Source organism: Sorex fumeus, unplaced genomic scaffold (genome assembly GCF_029834395.1).
Source record: "Sorex fumeus unplaced genomic scaffold, SorFum_2.1 ptg000079l, whole genome shotgun sequence".
NCBI classification, from domain to species: domain Eukaryota; kingdom Metazoa; phylum Chordata; class Mammalia; order Eulipotyphla; family Soricidae; genus Sorex; species Sorex fumeus.
In genome coordinates this window covers 1028677-1055856 of record NW_026606136.1, presented here as the reverse complement: position 1 = coordinate 1055856, position 27180 = coordinate 1028677, and the positions used below count along the sequence as shown (strand labels likewise).

Here is a 27180-nt window from a genome sequence, read left to right as displayed (position 1 = left end):
ATCGAACCCGAGTCGGATGCATGCAAGGCAAACGCCCTACCCGCTGTGCTCTCTCTCCAGCCCCTCCTGTGGCATTTTTGATATGCCACAAATAGTAAGAACAAGTCTCACAACGGAGAGGTTATTGGTGTCCACTCAAGCAAATTGGTGAACAATGGGAAGACAGTGCTACCGTGCTACAGTGGGAACTCTCTGTATGAATTCACGTGATATAATAATGAATTTGTACAAGACGCAAGACAAGCAAGGTTGAAATATGGTAGTCTTCACTGATTGCTTTAAATTCTACTGAGGCTTTGAATAGAGAATTATGTTTCAAATCATTTCAGATGCAACACTCTTTTAGAACAATAGCTACATTATTATGAATCCTCTATGAATGTTATTATTGAGGTAAGTCTCAAACTGAAACACCATCATTGACTTTAAAAGCAAATCTCTTTGGGAAATTATATTTTAAAATATGGGGTAGTGGTTCTCCCTGGATTAGAATGGGTTGAAAACTTTGAATAGAAGTAACTAATGAATGGAAAAATAAAAAGTAAAATGATACTATAGTTCATCTCAAGGTGTTTATTTCAATTTCAGTTCAAGAAGCCTCAAAATATTAACTTAGAAAGTTCTGCCTTTGCTATGGACATATATAAATTGCACACTTTTTTTCTTATTAAGGCTCTCTGTGTGTCAAAGTATTTTTAGTGATCCCCATTGCCATGGCATCATATGGGCACCTGACATTTTAAAAATAAACATTTTCACATAATTGATGAATTCTACCTTAGATGGCTAAGATCTTCTCGGTAAGCACATAGAATGACTTCACTCTATCAAATTAAGCCTAAGCAGAAATACAACATTGAACATATTACCACAGGTGTATGTAAAAGAAGTTTAATCTAAACAGCCCTCTCTAACAATACAAGTTTTTATATTACAAAAAACAAAAGCCATGAGAAATAAACTGGTGAGTTTCGGCCAGAAGGAGACTTCTGTTCTAGATCTACAATGGAGAGGAGCCAGGGAATTGTCTGCATTGCAAGGAAGCCATAATTTACGAACAATCCAAGTAAAGACTGATCAGCTGTACTGGATATGCCTATGCTAATATCCTTTTAAATTGCAATATGTTGTGGGGAAAGGTAGGAGAATTGACATTAAAGTAACATCTGCTATTTATGAAACCCTTGTGATTCATGTATCCATCCATTCAACAAAAATATATTATGTACATTTTTTGTGCAGTCTGATTCTAGGTCTTACAGCTACAGTACTCAGTAAGATACAGGCAATATCTGCACATCTCTGATGTTTTAGTTCAATCTGGAGCTGAGTAGAGAGGTTACAAATATCTGGAGCCTTTACACTCCCTGTGAATTGTTTAGTTAGACACACTTCCCCTCTTTCACACTCTGGCAACCCAAATCCAGACAAACTAAAACTTGTATAGAGTAACAAAACTAAGATTTAGAATTCAAATTATTGAAAACATGGAATTCCAACATAACATTTTTGTTACACAATAAAAAGTGTGTTTGGAAAAAGGACCACATAATTTGTTTACTTTAGGGACCTTGAGATAGATATCACTTTGCCTTTAGATTCAAATCTTAAAGCTTTGGTTGAGGGTTCAATCAAAGATTTAGGAGAAGTCAAGGGAACTCAATGCTATCAGCTTTCATCAGCGAAAGCTTCAAGGTGAATAGCTTAAATTTTTAAATATTTTTGGATTTTTGTAGATTTTTTGAATTTTTAAAGATTTTTTTAAAAATTACCAGTTTGAACTACATTGCTATTTTACAAAAAGCATATCCAGAGTTTTAATGAATGATCAGAAAATCAAATTTTAGAGTTTATCAATAATCTTTATCTTCTTTTGATTTCTAACTCTATGGTTTTTAAAAATGCTTTTCCATGGCAACTTCTCACTCAGATATTTTAAGTTAATATTAATATATGCAGATATATGTATATATGTATTTATTTTTTAATATACCTTTATTTATTTAAAGTTTTAGAAATATTTCTGAAGAGTCCTTCTCCAATAAGCACCTATCTAGTTTCTGCCTACCTTATTTCTGGAATACTGTGGTGTGTGTGTGTGTGTGTGTGTGTGAGAGAGAGAGAGAGAGAGAGAGAGAGAGAGAGAGAGAGAGAGAAGAGAGAGGACATGACTACTCGATATAATAATATTAATATATTAATATTAATATTATAATAATACTAATATAATTATATTAATATTATATTATATTAATATATAATAATATATAATATTAATATTAATATTATTTATAATAACTCTGATAAAATTACTCAACTTATCATGACTAAAATTTGTCTTATATTTTAAAAACACTATATAGAATATTTATTTAGTTCTTGGAAGATAGAAAATTTATCACCTTCAAAATAAACAGGGAGGCACTGGAGAGATAGTAGATTGGGCAGGGCACTTGCCTTGCATGAGGCCAACTGGGGTTTGATCCTCAGCATCTCCTATGGTCTTCACTGTCCACTAGAAGTGATTCCTGAGCCAAGAGCCAGGAGTAACCACTGAGTATTGCGGGGTGTGGCCCCAAAACAAACAATTAAAATATATGTACAGGGAAATAGTAAGATGATGGGAGAAATAAAGCACTGCACTGTAGCACTGTCCTCCTGTTGTTCATCAATTTGCTTGCGCGGTCCCAGTAACGTCTCCATTGTGAGACTAGTTACTGTTTTTGGCATATCGAATATGTCACGGATAGCTTGCCAGACTTTGCCATGCAGGCAAGATACTCTCCATAGCTTGCAAGGCTCTCCGAGAGGGTCGGAGGAATCAAACCTGGCTCAGCCAGGCAGGCAGCTTGCAAGGCAAATGCCCTACCACTGTGCTATCGCTCCACACTATAAAGTATCTTCTATATTTCTTTACAAAAATATTTGTGGATTTTAAAATTAAGAAGTCCTGCATCTCCCTGATGACCAATGATGAAGAGCATTTTTTTTCATGTGCCTTTTGAACATTCGTATTTCAGATAAAACAACTATGAGATGTCGTCTAACACCATAGAGACTGGCACACATCCTAAAGAACAAAAACAACCAGTGTTGGTGTGGATGCAGGGAGAAAGGGACTCGAATGGTGAGGATGCCGACTGATCCAAACCTTTTTTGGAAAAGAGTGTAGATGTTTCTCAAAAAAATAGAAATTGAGCTCCCATTGACCCAGAAATACCACTTCTGGGAATATATCCCGGAGATGCAAAAAAGTACAGTAGAAATGACATCTGCACTTGTAGGTTTATGGCAGCACTATCTACAATAGCCAGAATCTGTAAAAAAAAAAAAACCAAGTGCCTGAGAACAGATGACTAGTTGAGAAACATTGGTATATCTACACAATGGAATACTATGCAGCTGTTACAAAAAAATGAAATCATAAAATTTGCATAAGTGGATCAACATGGAGAGCATCATGCTAAGTGAAATGAGTCAGAAAGAGTGGGACAGATATAGAATGACTGTACTCATTTGTGGAATATAAAGTAATGTAATTTGAGACTAAGACTTATGAGACTAACAACTAAGGACAGTAGAAATAAGGGTCAGGAGGATTGGTCCACAGCTTGGAAACCTATCTCATGTTCTAGGGGTTGGAAAAGTAGCTAGGATGAAGAAACGAGCACAAAGTAAAATAATGGTTGGGGGATCGCTCGGGATAGTAAATGCATGCTGAAAGTAGACTATGGACCAAATATGATGGCTGCTTGATACCTGAAATGCAAACCATAGCACCCAAAAGGACACAGAGAGTAAGAGATAATGTGCCTGCCACAAAGCAGGGGTGGGAAGGGGTGGGAGTCGGTGGAAAGAATACTGAGGACATTGGTGATGGAGAATGGGCACTGGTAAGAAATGGGTACTTGAACATTGTTTGACTAAAACACAATCACGAAAATTTGTAAATCTGTAACTGTAGCTTATGGTGATTCGTTAAAACAAAAAAAATTTAAAAACCTCGAAAACAAAAAATAATTAAGAAGAAACCAAATTATTCTTAAAATGTCAACTATGAATTAATATAACTTAGAAAATTACTAAATAAAGTCAGGTAACTAAATCTTTACTTAGTTAACTCAAAATAAAGAGAAGTATTCTAAAGTAAAGGGTGGCTGGCTACATCAATAACATTCACTGTCACTGTCCTCCCGTTGTTCATCGATTTGCTTGAGCGAGCCCAGTAACGTCTCCATTGGAGACTTTGTTGTTACCATGTTTGGCATATTGAATACATCACGGGTAGCTTGCCAGACATCAATAACATTGAAAAATAAAATTAATTTTTTATTATTTAAACTTATTTTTGTTACTTCTGGAAATGATTCTTGTTTCTATTATAATTACATGCACATGGAAGCAGAAAATTTATATTTTAGAGATATAACTTTATAAATCAAATTTTTCATTTCAACACGCGGATGTCCAATTTGTATTCCATGCTATCGTTCATATATATATATATGCACATATATATATATATACATATAGAGAGAGAGAGAAAGAGAAAGAGAAGTAAGGCTACTTTTTTTCTAGTTTTGATAGCTTAATTTTTTTTCTGGTAATGTGAATTCCACTTTCATCCTTGGACCCAATGCCACATTTTGGTAATTAACTTAATAGGCTAATCTCTCAACATACTACCTAAGAAAGCTCCTTTTGTTTGATAGACTTTTTCCAAGAGACTGAAATAAATGAGTACATTTTATCGAGGAAGGGTCACCTGAACATACTATTCTGCTAGAGAACATCTTGTGACTTCCCTTTTTAGTTTTTCAGGTTTATATTCAATGGTATTTTGAACCTGACTCTTAGCAACAGGCAATTTTTTAGACATTCAAAGATTCTTTGAATGTGGTCACAACTGGAAATCAGCCATATTGAAAGTACTTACATCAAAGAAATGATCATTTTTTATATTTTTGCAGAACTAGATTATCAGCATTGCTGTGCCTTTCAGAATAAATAAAATAACTGTACTTTCTGACTATGGACCATTATTTAAATATTTATTTTGTATTAAATTCTTACTAGACCTTGTTCTCGTATTATGGCAGTAAAGTATGACTATATAATTCCAGTAAATATATATATTTATGGATTCTAGTCCCTTTAGCTTCCATCCTTTTCTTCTATGAAGACTTTATAATTCATGAACAGCTTATCTTTGTATATGAAACTGTGACCCTGTAAACATCTTGGAAAGTTGATTTCTTGAATCTGGGTTTGTCCTTTTGTAACCCAATGCCTTCCTTTAATGGTTCCAACTACTAAAGTGTACCTATTTGTGGACCAAAGCAATAGTACAGTATGTAAAGCTATTACTTTGCATGTGGCTGACCTGGGAATCCCAATAGTTTCCCCAAGAACTGCCAGGAATGATTCCTGTCTACAGAGCCAGGAGGAACCTCTGAGCATCTTTGGTAGTGCCCACCCCCTCAAAAAAAAAAGTATACCTATTTGTATTTTAGATCTAAAGTGCTCAAGATTTGATTTATAAAAAAACTTACGAACCAGAGAGATAGTACTGGGGATAAGATTCTTGCCTTGCATGTGTTTGATACCGATCATGACACAGAAGAGAGGGGTTCGGCAGGGTGATACCATTTCACAAAAACTCTTCAGTGCCACCATCGAGTACATCATACGATGACTGGAATGGGAAGGAATGGGAATGAAGATAGATGGTCGGTCGGCAACTATACCACCTCTGCTTTGCTGAAGCCATTGTTCTAATAACACCAAACATTAGCCAAATGGCACAAATGCTGGCCGCTGACTTCAACCGTGAGTGTGGAAAGGTCGGACTACAGCTGAATCTTACAAAGATAATGTTTATGAGAAACAGCCTCGTTCCTGACGATCAATTCACTCTCAACGGAACGACCATCTCCGAATGCAACAGTTATGTGTACCTAGGTCGAGAAGTCAGCATGAGGAGTGACCTGGCACCTGAGTTGAGCAGGAGGAAGAGAGTGGCTTGGAACGCCTTCAAGGGCGTGGAAGAAATAGCTAAGAGGACGAAGAACCTCCAGCTACAAGCACATATCTTTGATTCCACTGTTCTTCCTGCATTAACATATGCCTCAGAGACCTGGCCCTACGCAAACAGGATGAGAACGCTATTCGGGTCTCCAAAAGAGGAATTGAAAGAGCTATGCTTGGAATATCACATTTCACTCAAATGAGAGAAAGAACCCGGAGTTCCGACCTCCGTAGACGATCAAGAATCAGGGACGCTGTCTCATTTGCCAAGGTGTCAAAAATCAGATGGGCTGGACACGTAATGAGATTTGGAGACGACCGCTGGACTAGAGCCTTTAGTGACTGGATTCCACAGGATGTCAGAAGATCGCGTGGCCACCCACCTACCAGATTGTCAGATTTCTTCATCAATATTCTGAAGGATCTTGAGGCTCTTCATGTTCCTAGAATGAACAGATGCCACTGGGCTACACTAGCACGTGACAGGGACAAATGGAGTCGTTACTGGCACCCACTTGAGAAAATCAATGATTAATGGGAAGTCAAGTGGTCAAGTGGTCATATTTCAACTATGATTTGGAAGCCTGTACTTCAAACACGGTCACCTATGTCTTATTTAGTCTTAGGTGGTAACTGTCAATTGGAAATGAGTTTTCATTTTTTTAATTCTTTTTTCAGTGCTATGTAAACAGTCATCTCACTAAATTTTAGTATAAGGGTGTTTTCAGTAATAGGCAGAAAAATGTGAAAGGCAAAATGGCAGACTGAGTTGGGTTGCCACCACTAACAAGAAGGAAGAGGGCTGGCTACTAGATGCTTCAAACTGAATTTGCTTGGCTTGGTTATTTAATGAACATTTTTGAGTTGGCCACTGAGAGCGGAGGAAAGGATTTTCTCTTACTATTATTGTTGGAGATTTATTTCTATAAATAAAATTGAGGAACTGGAGTTGTAGTTAAGCAGAAGAGATTGTACACATGGCAAATATGAAGCTCTGGATTCCATATTTAACACACACAAAATTGGAAATGTTCACAATCTCTAAAGACATTTCCACATTAAAACATGTAAAGATAATGCATCAATAAGAACCTTCAAGTGATTTTATTATGTTTCAAACAAGTCATTCGTTTCATGACCTCATGCTTCTGTTCCGCAAATGACCCAACCCTCAAATTAGTACCTATACTGTGGATATTGGACTGAAGCGATAGCACAACGGGTAGGGTGTTTGCCTTGCATGCAGACAACCCAGGTTCGATTCCTCCACCCCTCTCAGAGAGCCCAGAAAGCTACCGAGAAGATCTTGCAAAGCAAAGCCTGGCAAGCTACCCATGATGTATTCAATATGCCAAAAGCGGTAACAACAAGTGTCACAATTTGTTGTGAGACGTTACTGGTTTCCATTTGAGCAAACAGATGAACAATGGGAGGATAGTGCGGTGTAGTGCTACTGTGAATATTAATATTGATTGTGCATGCTATTATGTTAATTACTGGCCAAAATATGTTTTTGTAACTATGAACCCTGATAAACTACAATTTACTGTATAAGAGTTTGAGGTAAACTGCCATTATCATAGACATTTTCCAGGAGATTATGTTTGAACCTTTTTTCTTATCTGTGGAATTTATAATTCAAGATGCAACCACAGTATCTTAAAACTTCAATTTAAAGTTAAAGAATATTCCACAAAAAGTTTTAAAACATCTTTGTGCTGTATATAAAAATATTTTCTAAATTATCACATAAAATAGGAACCTCATATCTCTATCCTTCTGCATTTTAATTATATATATGAGTCTTATTTACCTGTATAACCATGACAATTTTATCACCTATCTGCTCTAAACAGTCTGGAATTCAAAACTTTTGGCATATAACCATTTGTGGCTGTTTTCTTACCTGGATCTAGTTGGATAAGATGATCAAAATCTGGAATGACTGCATCCCATATAATTCTTCCCAAATGTTTCCCTTCTTGCATTCTTTAGATCATTCCATTTTGAAAAGATGACAAAATGCCAGGAAGAAAAGAAATTTATGCTTGGATGATCTAGCCATACTGAATTAGTGGACAGATGTGCCCGTGTACAAGTACTAAGGTTGAAACTAAATTTGCCCTAGTGCCTATAAAATTCATCTTGAAGGATTGAAAGAGAAACAGGTTAATAAAATTATTCTTTCTAATTACACTGAACTGAACCATAACTTAGATTCAAAATGTGTGTGTGTGTGCGCGTGTAAACTGGGCTTCCTTTTAATGCTGGTTTTATTCAATGGAACTGGGTCTGGGGAGCCAAAAATGAGGTAATTTTCAGTTCTATTTGCATTACTTGCCAGGTGTTAAACTCATTACACACTATTGCATCATTTCCTGGAATGATCCATTCTTTCATTAACTACACTCTCTTTATGCCATCAATGCATATTATTTTGGTTGGACCTTCGGGAGGAAGATTCAAATAGGTTAGTTATGACTATAGCCCATTTCTATTCATTGTATTAGAACCATGCGTAACCAAGTAAAAGACCTTAGTTAGCCAGTCACCAATATGTATTGGGCATTTTTTATATCCACAGATAGTGCAGCTACAGATACTACCTAGATAATTTCAGGGATATGAGGGGGAAAAGGGAAACTTGGTGCTACTTTCAGCTCCCTCTAAACTCTATGTATAAAGTGACAGCTCCTTTGTTGAAAACGAAGAAAACAATAAATAGCAGATGTGATAAAATAGCATAGTTTTAAATGACACATAGTGGGTGCTAAATATATATATAATTTTTCTAATAAATGTACAATTCTCATAAGTGTAAAGAAGAAAATACCTAAAATAATTTATGAAAAAATAAGGAGCTTCAACTTAATTGTATTCTTAGTGAGGTAACCAATGTTTATAGATATTTAACAGAACCCCAATTCTTTTAACATGCATTTGATAAAAAGCTAGATACAAGTAGGATAAGTGGATAAGTTTTGCTGCTCATAACTACAGAGGATGAAGGGGTTGCTCCCACGGGTATCTTTAAATAAAGTTCAATTTATTATTCTCTAATATATTTTAGTAAGCTTCACTGGCTATAGTCATGACTTTCTTACATGAAAGAAATATTTTCTTCTCAGAGGAGAAAAAAATCAAGATTTTATATCATAACTCTGTATGTCTGGAAGGCAAATTCATTCCTCGTATTGTCAAGTAATTGGGCTACAATTCTAGACCAGTTAACTGACTTCATTTTCATTTACTGCAGAAAAATAAAGCCATACTTCAAACTTCTCTGTTTCTGAATTTCTGGAATTTCCTTTATCAGAAATATCTGGGGATCCTACCTGAATAACCTCTACTTTCTTCCTACTCATGAATTAATTTTTTAATTCCCATAGAGAAAAATGCATCAATGGAGCATAAAATGGCTGCTGTCTGGTTTAGAATGAAGTACAGTACAATTGACTCAAGGAAGATTCTTTCCCCTTCATGTCTGAATCACATAAATTTAGCTGTCAAAAGAAATATTGGAGGAATATCCAACTGATCCTGTAACACAATATTTGGCATTAAAGTCTGAATTTATCATTCTTCTACAATAGAAAGACCATGAGAAAATATAATGATACATTCCTTATAAATATGGATTTCCTCTCTTCTTGCTTTCCTCAAAAAACAAACAAAATTTATCATTTTAAATAAGAATTCTATCCTGGGGAATATGTAATGTAAAAAGCTTACCCTCCCTTAGTATTTATGAATTCTGCTTTAAAGGCTAACATTATTCCAAAGAATCACTAATCCTGAGTTTTTATCTCTGTTAAGTGGCTTCTTGTTAAAATGGAGATTGAACTCTAAATTTGCAATTCCCATTGGGCTTCGATTACCATATTTATTCACATAATCTAGCCATTATTTTTACCCGAAATTTATGAAAAGTTTATGTAAGCATCTGCCTGCTGGTCTAATCATTAATTTTCAGGGGCGTTATTGATATTTTAAATCTATTTCTCTAATATTTAGAGAAGAAAGTTTCGCACTTTAGCACAATAAAGAACCAAGTGCTGCTGTTATCTCACAGGAAAGAATTTTAGATGTTTATTGGGGAAATGAAGGGAGGGCAAGAGAGGTGGTTTTTGAAAAGTGCTTAAGAGGAACACAGGCTTTTCCCAGAATAGAAAAACACCAAAGTAACATTTTGGTCATGGTTAAGTATGGATATTTTCCAGACTCGCCTTTGTCTCAAATTCCTTAAACAAGTAAGGGTTAATAGGACTTTACTTGGGGAAAAGAATCGACATTCTAATCTCCTAGCTTTGAGTTCCCATAGTAGTCTTCTTTTTCCCTGTGTACCTGGTGTCTTCTCTCAAGAATCCTTCCTTGTTTTATTTGGTGCTTCTTTCTCTATCTGAGCTGCCTTTCCCTGTAGCTGGCCTCCAAGCAATGGAGTAAACCTTTAGGTAATTATCTAGGCTATTCTTGGGTGTTAGTCTCCTATTTTGTTACTTTATGTTGGGAGAATCCTCCCAGGATGGGAGATTCGAGCTAAACTGAGAGTAGACTATAGACAGAACATGATTGCCACTCAATGCCTCTTTTGCAAACCACAGCACCCAAAAGGAGAGAGATAACAAAAGGGAATGAATGCCCTGCCACAGAGGCAGGGTGGAATGGGGGAAGGGGGGGTGGGAGGGATACTGGGACCGGTGGTGGTGGAAAATGGGCACTGGTGGAGGGATGGGTATTCGATCATTGTATAACTGAAACCCAAGCACAAAAATTTGTAAGTCTACAACTGTACCTCAAGGTGTTTCACTAATAAAAATTAAAAAGACACAAGAATCCTTCCTTGCTTGGGCCTGGAATTTTGCATCTCAATGGCTTTCCTTGAGAAGGGTACTTTGTGTCAAAGGCCTCCATGCCTTCAGGCTCCATTAGGTTTTAGATGTTGCCTCCCCTCCCCTGCCCCTCCCCAACCTTCTCATTTTTGTATCTAGTTTCATAAAGTCAATTTTTTGGACATATCAACAAGAGTTTCTTGTAGCTGTTTATTGTTTGGGAAAGAGATGGGCATCCAGAGAATAAAAGAAGGTAAAAGAGAGAAGGGATCTGGTATTTATTTCCCCTTTTCCATACCTGTCAGGATGCATGCTGTCTTTTTTGGGGGGCCTGAGCGATAGCATAGCAGCTAGGGCGTTTGCTTTGCACGCGGCTGACCTGGGACCTGGATTCGATTCCTCCACCCCTCTCAGAGAACTGGCAAGCTACTGAGAGTTTTTTTTTTTTTAGGTTACTCCTGGCTCTGCACTCAGATATTGGATGCTGGGAATCGAACCCAGGTGGGCCGCATGCAAAGCAAATGCCCCGCCCGCTGTGCTATTGCTCCAGCCCCTTATTATTTTATTTTATTTTTTTGAAGCTACTGAGAATATTCTGCCCGCACAGCAAAGCCTGGCAAGCTACCCATGACATATTCGATATGCCAAAAACCAGTAACAACAAGACTCACAATGGAGATGTTATTAGTGCCTGCTTGAGAAAATTGGGAGGACAGGAAGACTTTTTTTTTTCTTTTTGGGTCACACCCAGCCATCCATAGGGGTTATCCCTGGCTCTGCACTCAGGAATTACTTTTGATGGTGCTCGGGGCCCGTACGGGATGCTGGGAATCGAACCAGGTGCAAGGCAAACGCCCTACCCACTGGGCTATTGCTGCAGCCCCAATGCATTGCTGTCTTATGTGACTTTTCTTAAAGTTAGGTTTTTATTGGGTGATCCTCAAACAATATAGATCTATCCAGCTTCTGATGATCCTGTGTTTCATGAAGCCTGGATATGGAAGGAAATTATAGTCACAGTTAACTCGGATACTTCCTTATGGCTTCTTAACTTTCTTCAAAACTTTTTAGTGCATCATTAATTTTCCTCAGAGGCCTGACTTATGCACTTACATTAGTGATTACAGTTCGCTCCGAGAAGTATCGTGATATGCTGAAATTTTTTTTTCTGGTATATCAAAGCACAAAGTGTTTCTACCAAAAATGTTTTATATGGATAATTGTAAGTACTTTTAAAATTCAGTGATGATGTTTATATGGAAAAGATCTTTTAATCAGGGTTCATATATAGAAATTTCATAATTGAGAGAGCTCTAGTTATACATTGCAATACAGGGTAGATCTTGGTTGACAGAGACTGATGCTCTTAACGCATAAAATGGCAACAATGATCTATGGGACACTTAAAATAGTATCTGTTTTGTATTGGAAGAAGTTATGAAGGAGGAGGTTTTCAGGAATCAACAAATGTACCTGTTTCAATGCTACCTAGATTCACACACCCCAACACACTGTTCTTTGAGAAAATAGCTTGTAATTCATCTATTATTCTCACATCCTGGCACACTAGTAAGCTTGGGGCGTTTAATAAAAATATTATATAGAATTAATGCTTAGGTGAGAAAACAGTCCTATGGAGAAACAGATGATAAAATGCCTATTAACTGTAGCATATAATTACATTACATGTAATCACCTCTGTGGTTGTTATAGGTCACACAATAGTAGAAAAGTGAGGTGTACATTAAAAGAAAATTGTATTATTCAAATTCCTGAAACTTGGCATGCACTCAGCAAGGGAAGAAGTTCACATGCTATTCATTGTCAAAATAGCTAAAAATACAGTCCTATTCCCTAAAGATTCAACCCTTCACAATGAGAAATGTGAATCTGATGCTTTTGTAAATCTAGTGTGGTGACAACTCTATGCTATATGACTATTTTAACAGCTCTTATTTTTTTATGAAGACCTAACTGACACTTTTATTTTCTACTGGCTTTAAAATTTTGTCCAAAGTTTGATTCCAGGGCTGCTTCTACTACTAGTTCTTATAATGATTCGTGTTTGGCAAACAGATTTTAAGTTCTACTCAGGTTGCCTTTATACTCATGTGTAAAGGACTTGTGACAGGATTTTAGCCAAGCTAATTTAGCAAAGGTGATATGATTTAATCTCTCTAACTATGATAATTTAGGTTAGTCACCTGGATTTCATTCCCTTCTTCATTTCAAAAATAAGATGAATTGCTTGAGAGACTAAGGAGGAGGCCATGAGGCAAAAAAATCTTCAGTCAAACTCTGGGAGTACAGAGAGCACTGTAGCCAGTAACAACAAAGTCTAGAATCCTGGCTTTTAGAGTTAGGAAGTGTTAGAACCCTCTTAGCTGGAGAACTGCCGTGAAGGCTTTGTGGCCTTCTGAGTGACTTAGGCCTCTTCCAGGAATAAGAAAAGCAGAAAAACCAAATGCGAGATTAAGTCTCAGGAATGTAAATGTCAGGGAGTGGGCTGGGTGTTGTTGGCCAAAACAACAACAACAACAAAATATATATATATATATATATATATACATATATATATATATATATTTTGGTGAGTAATGCTTACTTGCCAAAATGAAAGTATAAGAACTCGCTGAACCTAGTGCTTGTGGTGTCCTTGTTGAAATCCGCTGCACCAGGTAGATACTTAAACCCCAGCTAGCTGGAACAATAAACCTAAAATACTATGTGATTTGCATTATCGGCTCTGTTCTCTGTCCTTGAGGGGACATCGACTCTGAACACTAACAGAGGAAATGAATTATAAGCAATAATCTAAATAAAGGTAGATGTGGATCCATAGGACTAGTTGCTTCTCTAGATGAGAAGAAAACCCTGGATGGTATAATGACTGCATTCTCACTGAAGAGCTACCCCCTATCTACCCACAGGAACTATATAGCATGCATTATTTTATAGCACAGAGCCAGCTGATTATGTTACACAGCATAGACTACTGATAACATTTCCCAACATGCTTGGCTAATTAGCATTGACTGAGTAAGTACCACACGTAAAGGGTTTGTCACAGCAATTGAGAGTCTACAAAAAAAAAAATGATTCTCAGTATTTAAGGAAGTTATGATAAGTGATTTTAATACATGTGGCTAAAATATCACACAGGTCATTTTTTCTTCTTTTTAGACATGGATGCTGAGAAACTATTTGTTGTACCACAGTACTATTCCGCCTTAAATGGATATAAGAACAAAGCAAATTTGTTCAGTAATTTTAAGCACTTTCTCAGGATACATCAGCTAAAAGTTGATTCTACATACATGCATTTGTGCTGTTCTATCATTCATTTTCAAAGAATTACCATTGTGATTTTTATTTGCATTCACTGCCCTTGGCCTGCATCACTGAAAAATTTACAAAATCTGTATTAGATAGTGGTTCACTGTCTTGGGTGAAATATCCAGCAATATTTTTGGTGCCTGGTTTCTTGAAAGAAGCAGAAACACATGACAAATCACACTAGAAGTGCCAGAAACAAATGAAGTTAAAGAGAGGAAAACAGATAGTATAGACAGTAATTTAAAAAACCTAAGAAAATATATTTAAAAGCCTTGCTAGTTCTTATATCACTGTGCTTTATTTTTTTTCATTTATGAGTCTTGAAGGCCTTTACACCTAAGGTACAACGGAGAAGCTAATATGTTACAAAGAAATTCTGTAGACATAATTAATATAAGGAGTCATGACAATAGAATTAATCTTAAAAAAAATCACTCAAGGTTATGGGGGAAAATAAATGTACAATGGGATTATCCCATGGTACCACAATAGTGTTCTATCATTGATCACTGATGATTTCAAAGAAGCAATGACTCACAAAACAGACTAAAAATAATCTTCAGATATGAAAGTATTCATACTCACTTCTGTCTATGTTTAAGGAACAATGGGCTCTTTCCTTTCCCAAAGATACAAACAACAAATTTCCTTCTCTTCCTTTCTCTGCTGCATTTTAAGAGGTATTGTAGTTCTGCTAATTCATTAACTAGAAACTCTTCTTTCAGAGACTTATATTTTCCAGATATAAATATTTGGCTCTAGAGGAGTGCAAAATAATTCAAATATTCATACATTGCTTGGTCACAGAGAGACAAACACTACAGATAGTAACTTTTTTTTTTAATGGTGCCAGCAACCAAACAGATGTCAAAATTCAGAGATTCCCTATTAAAACAGGCACAGAGGGGTACTAGCTGTTTTTCCATAGTATTAGTGAAGATACCAACCTATCATCATTCCTTTCATTATAGAGGTTTCATCTTTAACTTCACAGAGGGGTCTTTAGGTTGTCTAGTGGTCTGGAAATCTCAGTGTGATTGCCAGTGTCCTTAAGTAAAATGAACCTTTGTTTGATATATGCTCTAGTTTAATCAGCCTCCTTTTCAGATTGTACTGGGAGCTCACCTTTGTTCTTGAACTCTTCTTGACTGCTGCACTTTTGCCCTCCTTATGTTTTCTGATCATCATAATCAGTGGTTGTTGCAAGTAATGAACATTTTCTATGGCAAGTAAATTGTGAGCTCCATGGAAAACCCACAGGGGAATAATAGCTCTCACTGGAAAGAAAGAGATAGCTATGCAAAATAAACAACTGTTTGGTCCACTGCTATTACCTCATTTCTTTCTGGAAGTGTTTATGTGAGTTTCATGAGCAAAATTGATATTATAAATATAACTTTCTCATCATCCTAAGATAATGCTTAGTTCTCATAATCTAGATGGAAACATTGACTTTGTTGTACAATTTATGTTCTTTCTGAGTGTAAGACTCCAAACGTTTTCAGTAATAAGATTCATGATTCTAATCATGCCCTGCAGTATACCAAATAATAGTTCACCATTCACATCTGAAATTTTCTATGCATTAAATACAGTTTTACAAAAGTTTAAAAGATACTTATGTGATTTTCTAGACTGAATAAGATCATAATCAAATAGAAAGAAATCATTATACTCTTCCAGAAATTCCTTATCAGGAATAATACAAAGAGGAAATAAGTGTGTTTATCTACGGTAATAATAATACAGCTGTGTACTAATAATGTTAACTTTACTATCATCCTTACTGAACAGATTGTTTACATTGGAGACAATCTGAGGAAGAAGAAATTTGTTCTCTGATATGAACAAAGTGAAGGCATATTTCTAACACAGCTAGTCTCATTTATGAAGCAAAATTATGACTCTTAAAACATGGTGATTAGAAAGGTATAGAATACTTAATTAGAAATTTTTAGAACTTTACAATTAAGTCATCTAAAGTTTTACTAAAATCATTTTTCAAAGTTATTAAAAAATTTGAGAATACAGAACATAACAGTGAAAGAAGGAAAGAACTTCTGGTGTGTGCAAATGTGCATGTATGTATGTCAATGCATGTGACTGTGTGGTGTAACAAAAGCAAAAGGATAATTTTTGGCTGATTTTGTTCAGTAGTCAAAAGATTTAGGAGATTTTTTTTTCTAAAATAAATTTAACTTTTAAAATCCATTTTCCTAAAATGAATTAATATTAATGAAATTATTTAATTACTGTTTAATTAGGCAATTAATCAATCACAATATAGTCTAGATTTTCCCTAGAAGTCTACTAATTTTTCTCTTCCTTGAATTCCGAATATATACTCAAACCAGTTCTCATGAATTAAAGATTTCACACAATAAGCAAAAGATCGGGGACATCCAGAATAGAGAATCTTTGCCTCTCTTTTGAGTTGTTAAGGAGGCGAGCAATATCATAAGAAAGATAAATATAAAACATGGGCTTTTTATCTGCTAAATTATCATAGAAATACAGATGAACTGAATCCTAAAGGTATATGTAGGATGATTTAAAAATCTATTGTTGCGCTGGGGAAACAACTCAGAGGGCAGGATGGCATGTGGAAGCCTAAGATTCTCAGTATGATGACTCTGGTTGGTGTTGGACTAGAACAGCTTCAGATTAAATATATTCAGGAGATAAATATAATCCTGGTACTACTGAGCACTCAAGTTACTATGGACTATTTCCCCACTTAGCAGGTCTAGTAAGAAAGAGAAGTGGGATTTTTTTTTCTTTAATGCTTGCTAATACCACAGACCTTTAACAAGTTACAGCAGTCGAGCAATCTGACCATTTCATAAATCCTCACCCTCAAGTGGAACAAGCAACACAGTTCACTCTCATTCATTTCCATAAACTGTTTGACCACTATGTTTATATCACTGTAATAATACTTTCAAAAATATTTGTATTAAAATTTAATTTTTTTTTCTTTTTGGGTCACAGCTGGCGATGCACAGGGTTTACTCCTGGCTTTTGTGCTCAGGAATTACTTCTGGTGGTGCTCAGGGGACCAGATAGGATGCTGGGAATCAAACATTGGTTGGACGCACTCAAGGCAAATGCCCTACCCCCTGTACTATTGCTCCAGCCCCTTACAATTTAATTTTTGCAACAAAATAGCAAGGTATTTCATAATACACAAAGTATTCCGAGGGCCAATTTCAGCCCCTCTCTTTTTCTAGCTTTTTAGCCTGTCATATTGCTCAGTTTTTTTACAAATCACTAAAAATAAGAACAATTAGATGTCATGTATATGGCTAATTCAAATATTATATGAGAAAATATGTGTAAAACCTGTTAGCTATTAAAATAGAAAGTCCTAGTCTTATTTCTGTAGAGGAATGGAGATATCTCGCAGCACAGGGATATATTTAGGTTGCTATACATATGAAGATAACTAAAGCTTTTAAAGTCATTATTTGATTTACCTGTTTTATAACTTTTTTCAAATGATGGAGATTTTTATAAGCACAAACACCGGCAGAATTCCTTGAAAATTCATTGTATGGCTCATAGGATTTTTAGATAAAAACCAGTAAGGAGCTGGAACATATCATTCCATGTGCCAAATAGGACATTCACTAATATTGATTAGGTTATAAATTCTGTGAGATTGAAAACTTGCTCAAATACCATTCTGTGAGTAGTAAGTATCAAATTCAGTTTTAGCATGAAATATTTGAGGCCCAGATCAGTTAAATTGATCTCAAAGTTGGGAATTCACACAAAATTTTCTGGTAAGACTCAATAAGTATTTTCTAGTCTACCACTAAAGTCTTTGCTTTATACTCATGAAAAGCAAAATCAGGAAAGGGTGGGTTTTAGTGATCATAAATAAAGACCCTGAATAGCCAAAAACATATTCCCATTTTCAACAATAAGAAAAATATCATTTGTTGGAATAAAAATGTTTACTTTAAAAATAGACATCTTTATAATAATCAAAAGCAAAATCTATGAGCACAGAGTAAACCTCGCCACACACTTTTAGAACTGAATTACTTATTTTTATCATTATGCCAATGAAAGGGAGATTATCTTGCTCAATGTTTATGATATATACTTTTGGATATAAAACTTTCACTGCAAGTTTCTTTAATAGAATTCTATATTACAGTTGAGATCATTACTACTGCTAACCTTTTTTGCCTTCAAGTAGTAATTAGAGGATAACTACAGGGTAATTCTAGATCTTTGGGTTCTTAAATGCAAGAGTAATTTAAAATGTTCTGAAGCCAAATTTGAATTGTTTAACATATGCTTCCTGTAGATTAGAAATACATTTTAATAACTTATTTCACCTCTCTAAATGCATGATTTTCCCCTTCAAGTGATTTTAAAAGCAGAGCAGTTTTAGTATACTCTTAAGAAAACCTGAAACAAATCAAGTCACTTTCTTTTTCATTTAAACGTGGCTTTAAGTGAGCTTAAAACGATTGCCAGAATCATCAAATAATTATACAACAGAGCTTTTTCTTCCAAAACGTGACACAGTTATCCAACACTTCTATTTTAAAACAAGTTAACTTCTTGTTTCAAATAACTAAATTGTCAAGTGATAGAACAAAAAATATTTTAAAAATAAACTTTTTCCCTTTTCACAACTCTTTTTGTCTGTCCATTGCAATGTATTGCATATTATGTCTCTATTTTCTGTAGTTTCTAAACTCTCCTCTCTGTTCTTGTCTGTTCTATTTTTTTCTTATGAGTTCAAGAAAGAATTAGTAATTATTAGTTTAACTCTCTACAGTCTTCTGTAGATCTGCTTTCTTCAGGAACATTATCCTCAATACGCCCCCGTTCATTTGCTTTCATATTGATCGTATTCTACCTGTTCACTTATGCCATTAACCAAACGCTCTTCCTTCATAATGCCAATATTTGACATACTGAAAGTAGATCTTGAATTGATCAGTCTTTTTAGTAATGAATTATGATTTTTACATAAAATCAGTTTGGGGAATTTAGTCAACCACCTACTGATCTATGACGTTGATAGAGAGAATAGAACATGACAACTATACAAGTTTATGTTTTGTAAAATACCTTGCGAAAACTTGTCATGTGAATTTATATTAACTTGGTCATAAAAACATGCCTATATTTTGAAGTTTCAATCATTATGTAAACATATCATGTAGTTATCACCTGCCAACTTTATGCAAACATATCATATAGACTTCTGAAGTTGATGATATAATTGAAAATTCCTAAAAACTTCATTTTTAATCCTCACACTTCACAATAAAATTGCTAACAATATTTTAAGAAACAACAACTTATCATAGTAAAAATACATGGTCAATAATGAAACAAAATTTGAATGCTAGGTTAAAAAAACAGCATGTACTAAATCTTACTTGTTCTGTAGATCCCACGAGTATTCACCAGACGTCCCCCTAAAGAGAGAAGAAACGTGACAGCAATTAAAATATTGTGAAAATGATGCTATTAAAGTCCTGCTCATTTAAGTGAAGCATGTTTATATTACTTAGGTAGTAGAAAATGTCAAATTTTGAAAAAAGTAAAATTTGTGGTATTTTAGTGTTTCCCTTCATAGTCATTGTTGTAAAAAGCTAAAACAACAAGAAGCAAAATAAGCTATGATTATTTCAGGAAGGAGAAGATTGTTTTAGAATAGTAATTTAATACAGTTCATAACAAAAATACATCAATATGAGCGTGTGTATGATGGGTGATACATAATCATCACTCCATGCTATGCTGTGGACTGAACCAGGACTCCTGCATGCAGTGTGTGGTCAATCCTTTGAGTTAGCTCTCTGCCCCTCAGGTTATTATTATTATTTTTAATAAGATCATTTATTTTAAAATAATTTAATATTCACAGGGCTGGAGTGATAGCACAGCGGGTAGGGCGTTTGCCTTGCACGCAGCCAACATGGCCGACCCGAGTTCGATTCCTCCGCCCCTCTCGGAGAGCCCGGCAAGCTACCGAGAGTATTCGATATGCCAGACACAGTAACAACAAAGTCTCCAATGGAGACGTTACTGGGCCCGCTCGAGCAAATCGACGATCAACGGGAGGGCCTTCTAATATTCACTATTGAAACTTAGTGAAATATATGAGAACAAGAAAAACAAATATCACAAAACTTCCTATCACCAAGACACAACTGCTATTGACTTTTTTGGATATGAAATCTTGTTGCACTTTTTATATCCACTAATGCATATTTTATAAGTTTAGTAATACTATAATTACTATTCTTTTTCTTGCATTTCCACAAATATTTCCATACTGTATGAGTTTCTTTTATAAAGCATTGTAAAGTGCCATATAGTTATTTAAAATGTTAGTTTTTATGGTTAAAACATTTAAACTCATCTAAAAAGACATTTTTTCTTGTATAAGCAACTCTAAGATAAATATCCTTAAAGCGTTACATTTGCATGAATCATGATTATTATCTTAGGATGATCTGTTAGACCCATTAATGTTATATAACCAATTTAAGGCCCTCCCGTTGATCGTCGATTTGCTCGAGCGGGCCCAGTAACGTCTCCATTGGAGACTTTGGTGTTACTGTGTCTGGCATATCTAATACTCTCGGTAGCTTGCCGGGCTCTCCGAGAGGGGCGGAGGAATCGAACTCGGGTCGGCCATATTGGCCGCTTGTAAGGCGGACGCCCTACCCGCTGTGCTATCGCTCCAATTATTATAATATCCATTGATAAACCACAAAATCGGTTTGTAACATCTAACACTGATTAACAAGATAGCCCAGTATAGTATGGACTCCCTCACAGTTACTAATAGTAGTTATTTAATCGTAATTTAATAAATTTTTCACTGTCCACATTTTTCTAACTTGAAAATTAAATGTGTATCATTTACTTTTTAATACATGGTGTCTTATTAATCAGTTGGGTGGAAAGATGCTCAAATTTCTGCATGTATATATTAGTTTAAAAAATTCTCATATATTTTGCATCATTAGAGTACATTTGAGCACATATACTAGTTACAACTACTTTAAATTCTTATACTATAAAATATTAAATATTTTATTAAGAAGATCAACAGTAATTAAAGTTTTTTGCTTTGTTTTTGGGCAACACCTGAAGAGACATAGTGATTGCTCTTGGCCCTTCACTCAGGAATTACTCCTGATGTTGCTCAGGAAATCATGTGAGGATTTGGGGATCAAGTCCAAGATTGTCATACGCAAGGTAAGCAGCACCCTACCCACTGTATGACCTCTTCACCCCCAATTAACATTTATAAGAAAAACGTTTTAGATTTTTTTCCCTTTAAAATCCAAGAGCTAATTTGGCCCCTACCACTTATCTTTCAGAGCTACTGTGAATTAAAAATAATATAATGGGTTTTGTACTTAATACTCAAATCAGACATTTGTTTTATCTATATATATTTCCCCACTCCCTTCCCCTTGGCTAGCATAGCTGTTGCAAAGGGTGCTCACTTGGTTGAGGTGCTTGTACTCTTGTTTGAGGTACTTGTATACCCTTTGTCATGTTACACTAGAAATTGCACATATGATATTACATAACTCAATAGAAGTGCTGCTGGTATCATGATGGATTGTGTGGATAATACCAGGGACCAATGCATGACCACACACCCTCAAGAAAAGTGCATTATTAATTAGATACATCTCCATGGCTCTCATTCTAAACATCTGTCATGAGTTCTTTTTAGTGGGCCAGAGTGCTAACTCAAAGGGATAAGCACATAATTTGCATGTGAGACCTGAATTAAATCTTCAGCACCATGTGATTTTCTGAGAATCACTGGCAGTGAACCTTCAGCACTGAGCTGGTAGTAGCCATTAAACAAAAAAATAAAACAAAGGGGCTGGAGAGATAGCACAGCGGGTTGGGTGTTTGCCTTGCACGCGGCCGACCCGGGTTCAATTCCCAGCATCCCATATGGTCCCCTGACCACTGCCAGGAGTAACTCCTGAGTGTGGAGCCAGGAGTAACCCCTGTGCATCGCCAGGTGTGACCCAAAAAGAAAAAAAAACAATAAAACAAAATTAAGTGATAATTTAAAATTAGAATTTCTGTTCTGATATTATTTATTTATGAGTAGAAAATACAAATGATAAATAACAAAGATAGATGAAAACTAAGTTGATGGATTTTTTAAAAGCCATAAAGGGGACCAGAGCGATAGCACAACAGGCAGGGCATTTGCTTTGCATGCGGTCAACCCGGGTTCTATCTCCAGCGTTTCATTTTGCCCCCAAGCACCTCCAGGAGTAATTACTGAGTGCAGAGCCAGGAGTAACTTCTGAGCATCGCTGGTTGTGACCCAAAAAGCAAATTTAAAAAAAGCATAAAGGAGGGTAAGAAAACAATATGGCACTGTATAAGTATTGTTGGATAATGCTGAAGAAGGTAGACAGTAGAACCCTATTATGAGAGTGATAGAAGTGGCATTGGCCCATGCACAGATTATATAAGTCTTTGTACTCACAGTGGCCGTTGGCCATATAAAATTAATAGGGAGTTATCTGGATGATGAAGATGAAGTCAAAGTCACTAACCAATTTAATAGTTTTTTTAAATTTTTGGTCTGAATTTTCTGTTCGAACTCTATTTCCTCAGTATTTTATTGTTGCCTACTAGGGTAATGCCTTTTACTTCCTAAGACACAAAAATTGATTTCTTATCATGAAACATTTTTGTTTCCATTTTCTTTTATTAAGACATTTGTAAATATCATGCATTGATTTTAGTGCTGAATAAGCATTTGGGGGACTCGTAAGACTTATTTTGGGATTTAATTTCTGAAATTTAAACTGCTTTATTGTAATAAGAGTTATAGACATTTTTGTACCTTCCTGATTTTCTACCTCCCCATGCCCCAAACTCAAATTCATTAAGCTAAACTCTATTACCCATATATTTTAGTATAGCCAGTACAAAAACAAATAAAAAAGCCATCCAAAAAAAAAAAAAACAGTGCAAATCAGCAAATCAGAACAAAGTAATGCAAGAAGGGACAACCTTCCAACCCTAGCAATGACTATTATTTAAACAAGAAATAACAAGTCTTCCTTAGTGAGGCTGTTGGGAAAATGCTCACTGCTGCTGGGAAAACAGATGCAATCACCATGGGAAAAGTTAGAACCTCTACAAAAAATTATGTATAGAAATGAAATGTGATCCAGTTACTATATACCTAGATTTTTATCCAAAGAGTGGGAAAATAATAATTTGTAGAGTTATATACTCTCCTGACTTTAATATCACATTACTTTTTATATTAAATAAGTGGAAACAGTTTATGGAACTATGAAGAGTTAAACAAATGAGGAAGATGTGGTATTTATGTGTAGACAATGGAATATTACCTAGCTATTAAAAAATTAAATTTTGCCACATGCAGTATCATGGGTGCATGGAGGTAATATTGTGTGATTCCAATGCAAGTTAAAGTTAAACAAAACAAAAAGTATTCCCCCTCACACACCAAATTGAAGATTATTTGAAGAGAATTATTGCTACTGGAAAGGATGGATGCCCATTAGATGGTGGATAACATGAATAAAGTGAATTAATTATATGAGTGGTATAGAAATGATATCTTTGCTAGTATTTATAATGGAAAAAATAGATATCAAAAATACTGTATATATATGAAATCTACTTATTAATAGGGCTAATAGTACTTTGATCAAAAATAAATATCTAATAGTAAGTTTTTATCTGGCTCACAATTCTAATATCAAAAAATGATTGTACTGTTTGACTTTTATACAACTACACACCAACAAATAAATATTTTGCTAGTTTGAAAACATAAGGAAATATGTAATAGTATATGTTTCCTAAAATTAAAATATATCATTTGAATAAAAATATTTTCAAAGAACTCAATTGACATTCCAAGGAAGAATTTGCTTTTTAAAAGCATTGTTTCCTGAACTAATTTTTTCATTTTTAAGTCTTATCTGCTTGAACATTTAATTCTTTTTCTTATAACTTTGGATTCATTCCTTATTGTATATTCCATTCACTATTCTTGTCTCCGGTATCTTCTTGATTTAACTTCTTAATTTATCATGTAACTCTTTCTGTTTGTGCCCCAGATTTTCTGCACAGTCTATAATATTTATCATGAGTCTTGTCCAGTCCATTTATCATCCACATTTTCCACTTTCCCCCATGTAGTCACTAAATGTAACTGACAAGTAGGAAAGAATTTACTTTATCTCATAACACTCATTGCCTACATTTAAATAAATAACATTAATTATAAGACTAAAAACACTTAAGATGCATGCATTTGCAAGTTTTGCTTTATCCATTTCATAGATAAAAACTGTTACATGAAAAACAAAGCCTTACAAATACATGTGCGCACCATAAAATTTTTCTATTTTTGTTTGCTGACACTTAGGAGTTCAACAAGTGTGTTTAAGAAACAATTATTTCTAATTTATTCTTCTAAATATTATGTTTTAGCCCTCAATGCAGGCTTACTAGTAAGAAATTTAGAGTATAATTTAAAGAGGACTTTCAATCAAGTAACTTTCCTTCCTGCTGATCACTGTGCCTTATATTTGAATCTTGAAAAGCTCACTTCAAAAGCTCACAATAAAATCAGAAAAAATTGAAATGCCTTATCACATATCATGATGGTAATGTGGTTTATAATGGAATGAGCAGACCTAAAGAGAAAACAGACATTTGATGCTGGAGACTGTTACTAAGCACAGAATTCACTTGTTTATAATTTTTGGTAAGATTTGCATTGCTAAGTTTACCTGAGAATTTTTTTACATGCTTAACACTCGTAAATGAAATCTAACTACTATATGGACCACTGAGAACTGTTGTCATATAATTAAAATAATTAAATATATCCACAGTGAAAGAGTTAAAAATATATACCCAGTGAAAATGGAAATGGTTGACACACTTCTTTACCTTCTACACTAGAACTCATTGTTTTAATCAGTATTTCTTTGCAAGAAATCACATCAAGTATTCCTGGTGTATGTAAACATATAAATCAACAATGCATCTACCATTCCCTCATCTAGCACTTGACACAGACTTTAAATATTCCATGGGGTAATTTTTTTCCAATATATTTCCACTTTTTTCCAATATATTCTTTTATTAAATATTTGAAATTTGTTTCTGAGAATTTCTCCATAATGATAAGATAATCAGACAATATTTGTTGGAGCTCACTAAATTATGTCCTCCCTAATGCTATTATGCTCACTATTTTTTAGATATCAATATTCTCATTACTTGGAGCGATAGCACAGCGGTAGGGCGTTCGCCTTACAAGTGGCCAACATGGCCGACGCGAGTTCGATTCCTCCGCCCCTCTCGGAGAGCCCGGCAAGCTACCGAGAGTATTCGATATGCCAGACACAGTAACAACAAAGTCTCCATTGGAGACGTTACTGGGCCCGCTCGAGCAAATCGACGATCAACGGGAGGGCCTCATATACAAATAAGTCATGGAGTAAGAGCTAAAATTGCATGGTTCAGTTGAATTTCCACATATTTTATGTTATCCTAGTTTTGGTATTGCATTTATCCTTCTAAAAATGTTATAGTTTGAAAAAAAGTAAAATAAAAATTAAGAATAAAAAATAAAAAGTAGTCATTTATAAATTTGTAGTTTAGTAATTCCAGAGTGTCATTTTTCGGTAATCAAAAATGTTGTTCCCATATAAAAGGGACTCTGCTAAACAATAAGGGAGAGAGAAAGGTATTAATAATCATGCACTAGTTACAAAAAAACCTGTATCTAGGATATGTTAGTTAAGTTGCATAGAAAGCTACTCAGAAGAGATAGAACTTATGGTGGAAGAGTCTTGAGATAATATTAGAATCTAACTATATTGAGGGAAGAATAGTTATAAAAGCATGAAATAATTATAATGGAAGACAGAGGTGTGTTGAAGAACTGTATTATTCAATATGGTAGCTACTGGGTATATTTGTCTTCTGAACCTTTAATTGTGACCAATTTGAATTGACTATATCAAAGCCTATATCAAAGACTTATATCAAAGACTCAGTAAAAAAACAGTGAAATACCTCATAGCTGTTAATTATTAAATATCAAAATGCTAATGTTTGGGATGGGCTGGAGGAATAGCACAGTGGGTGGGGCATTTGCCTTGCACGCTACCAACACGGCCAACCAGAGTTCGATTCCCCCACCCCTCTCAAGAGCTCGGCAAACTACCGAGAGTATTTCACCCACACAGCAAAGCCTGGCAAGCTACCCATGACGTATTTGATGTGCCAAACACAGTAACAAGTCTCACAATGTTATTGGGCCTGCTTGAGCAAATCGATGAACAACAGGAGGACAGTCACAATGACAGTGAATATTTAGGATACACTGGCCTAAATAACACTATCATAAAAACACATTTGTTTTTATATTTGGTAATGTGGACAAGAGAAAATTTAAATTATAATATTCTTTATATTTGTGACCAAAATGATATTTCTACTCAACATCCTTAACTATTGAGAAATTATAAGAAACTGGATTTATTTTAATAAGTATTTTTTTTCTTTTTTTTTTCCCTTTATTTTATTTTATTTTTTTTAAAGTTGTAGATTTACAATTTTTTGTGCTTTGGTTTCAATTATACAATGATCAGATACCCATCCCTCCACCAGTGCCCATTTTCCACCACCATGGATAATATCCCTCCCACCCCCATCCCCCCATCCCCCCTGTCTCTGTGGCAGGGCAATCCCCTGTGTTCTCTCTCTCCTTTTGGGTGTTGTATTCTGCAAAAGAGGCATTGAGTGGCAAACATGTTCAGTCCATAGTCTACTTTCGACATGCATCTCCCCTCCTGGGAGGATCCTCCAAACATCCTTTATTTGGTGCTCCCTTCTCTATCTGAACAGCCCTTTCCTCTAGGATACCCGGCTGGCCTCTAAGTTATGGAGTAATCCT

The 27180-nt window shown here is 35.2% G+C and overlaps 1 protein-coding gene across 4 annotated transcripts in view; it reads right to left on the bottom strand.

Moving 5' to 3' along the window:
• Positions 1–27180, bottom strand: part of PTPRD (protein tyrosine phosphatase receptor type D) — a 1654013-nt gene that overhangs the window by 714371 nt on the left and 912462 nt on the right. For all 4 annotated transcript variants that reach the window (XM_056130610.1, XM_056130612.1, XM_056130611.1 and 1 more), the window contains exon 7: positions 19601–19639. The gene's annotated coding sequence lies outside the window, so the exon portion shown is untranslated. The remainder of the gene's footprint in view (positions 1–19600; positions 19640–27180) is intronic.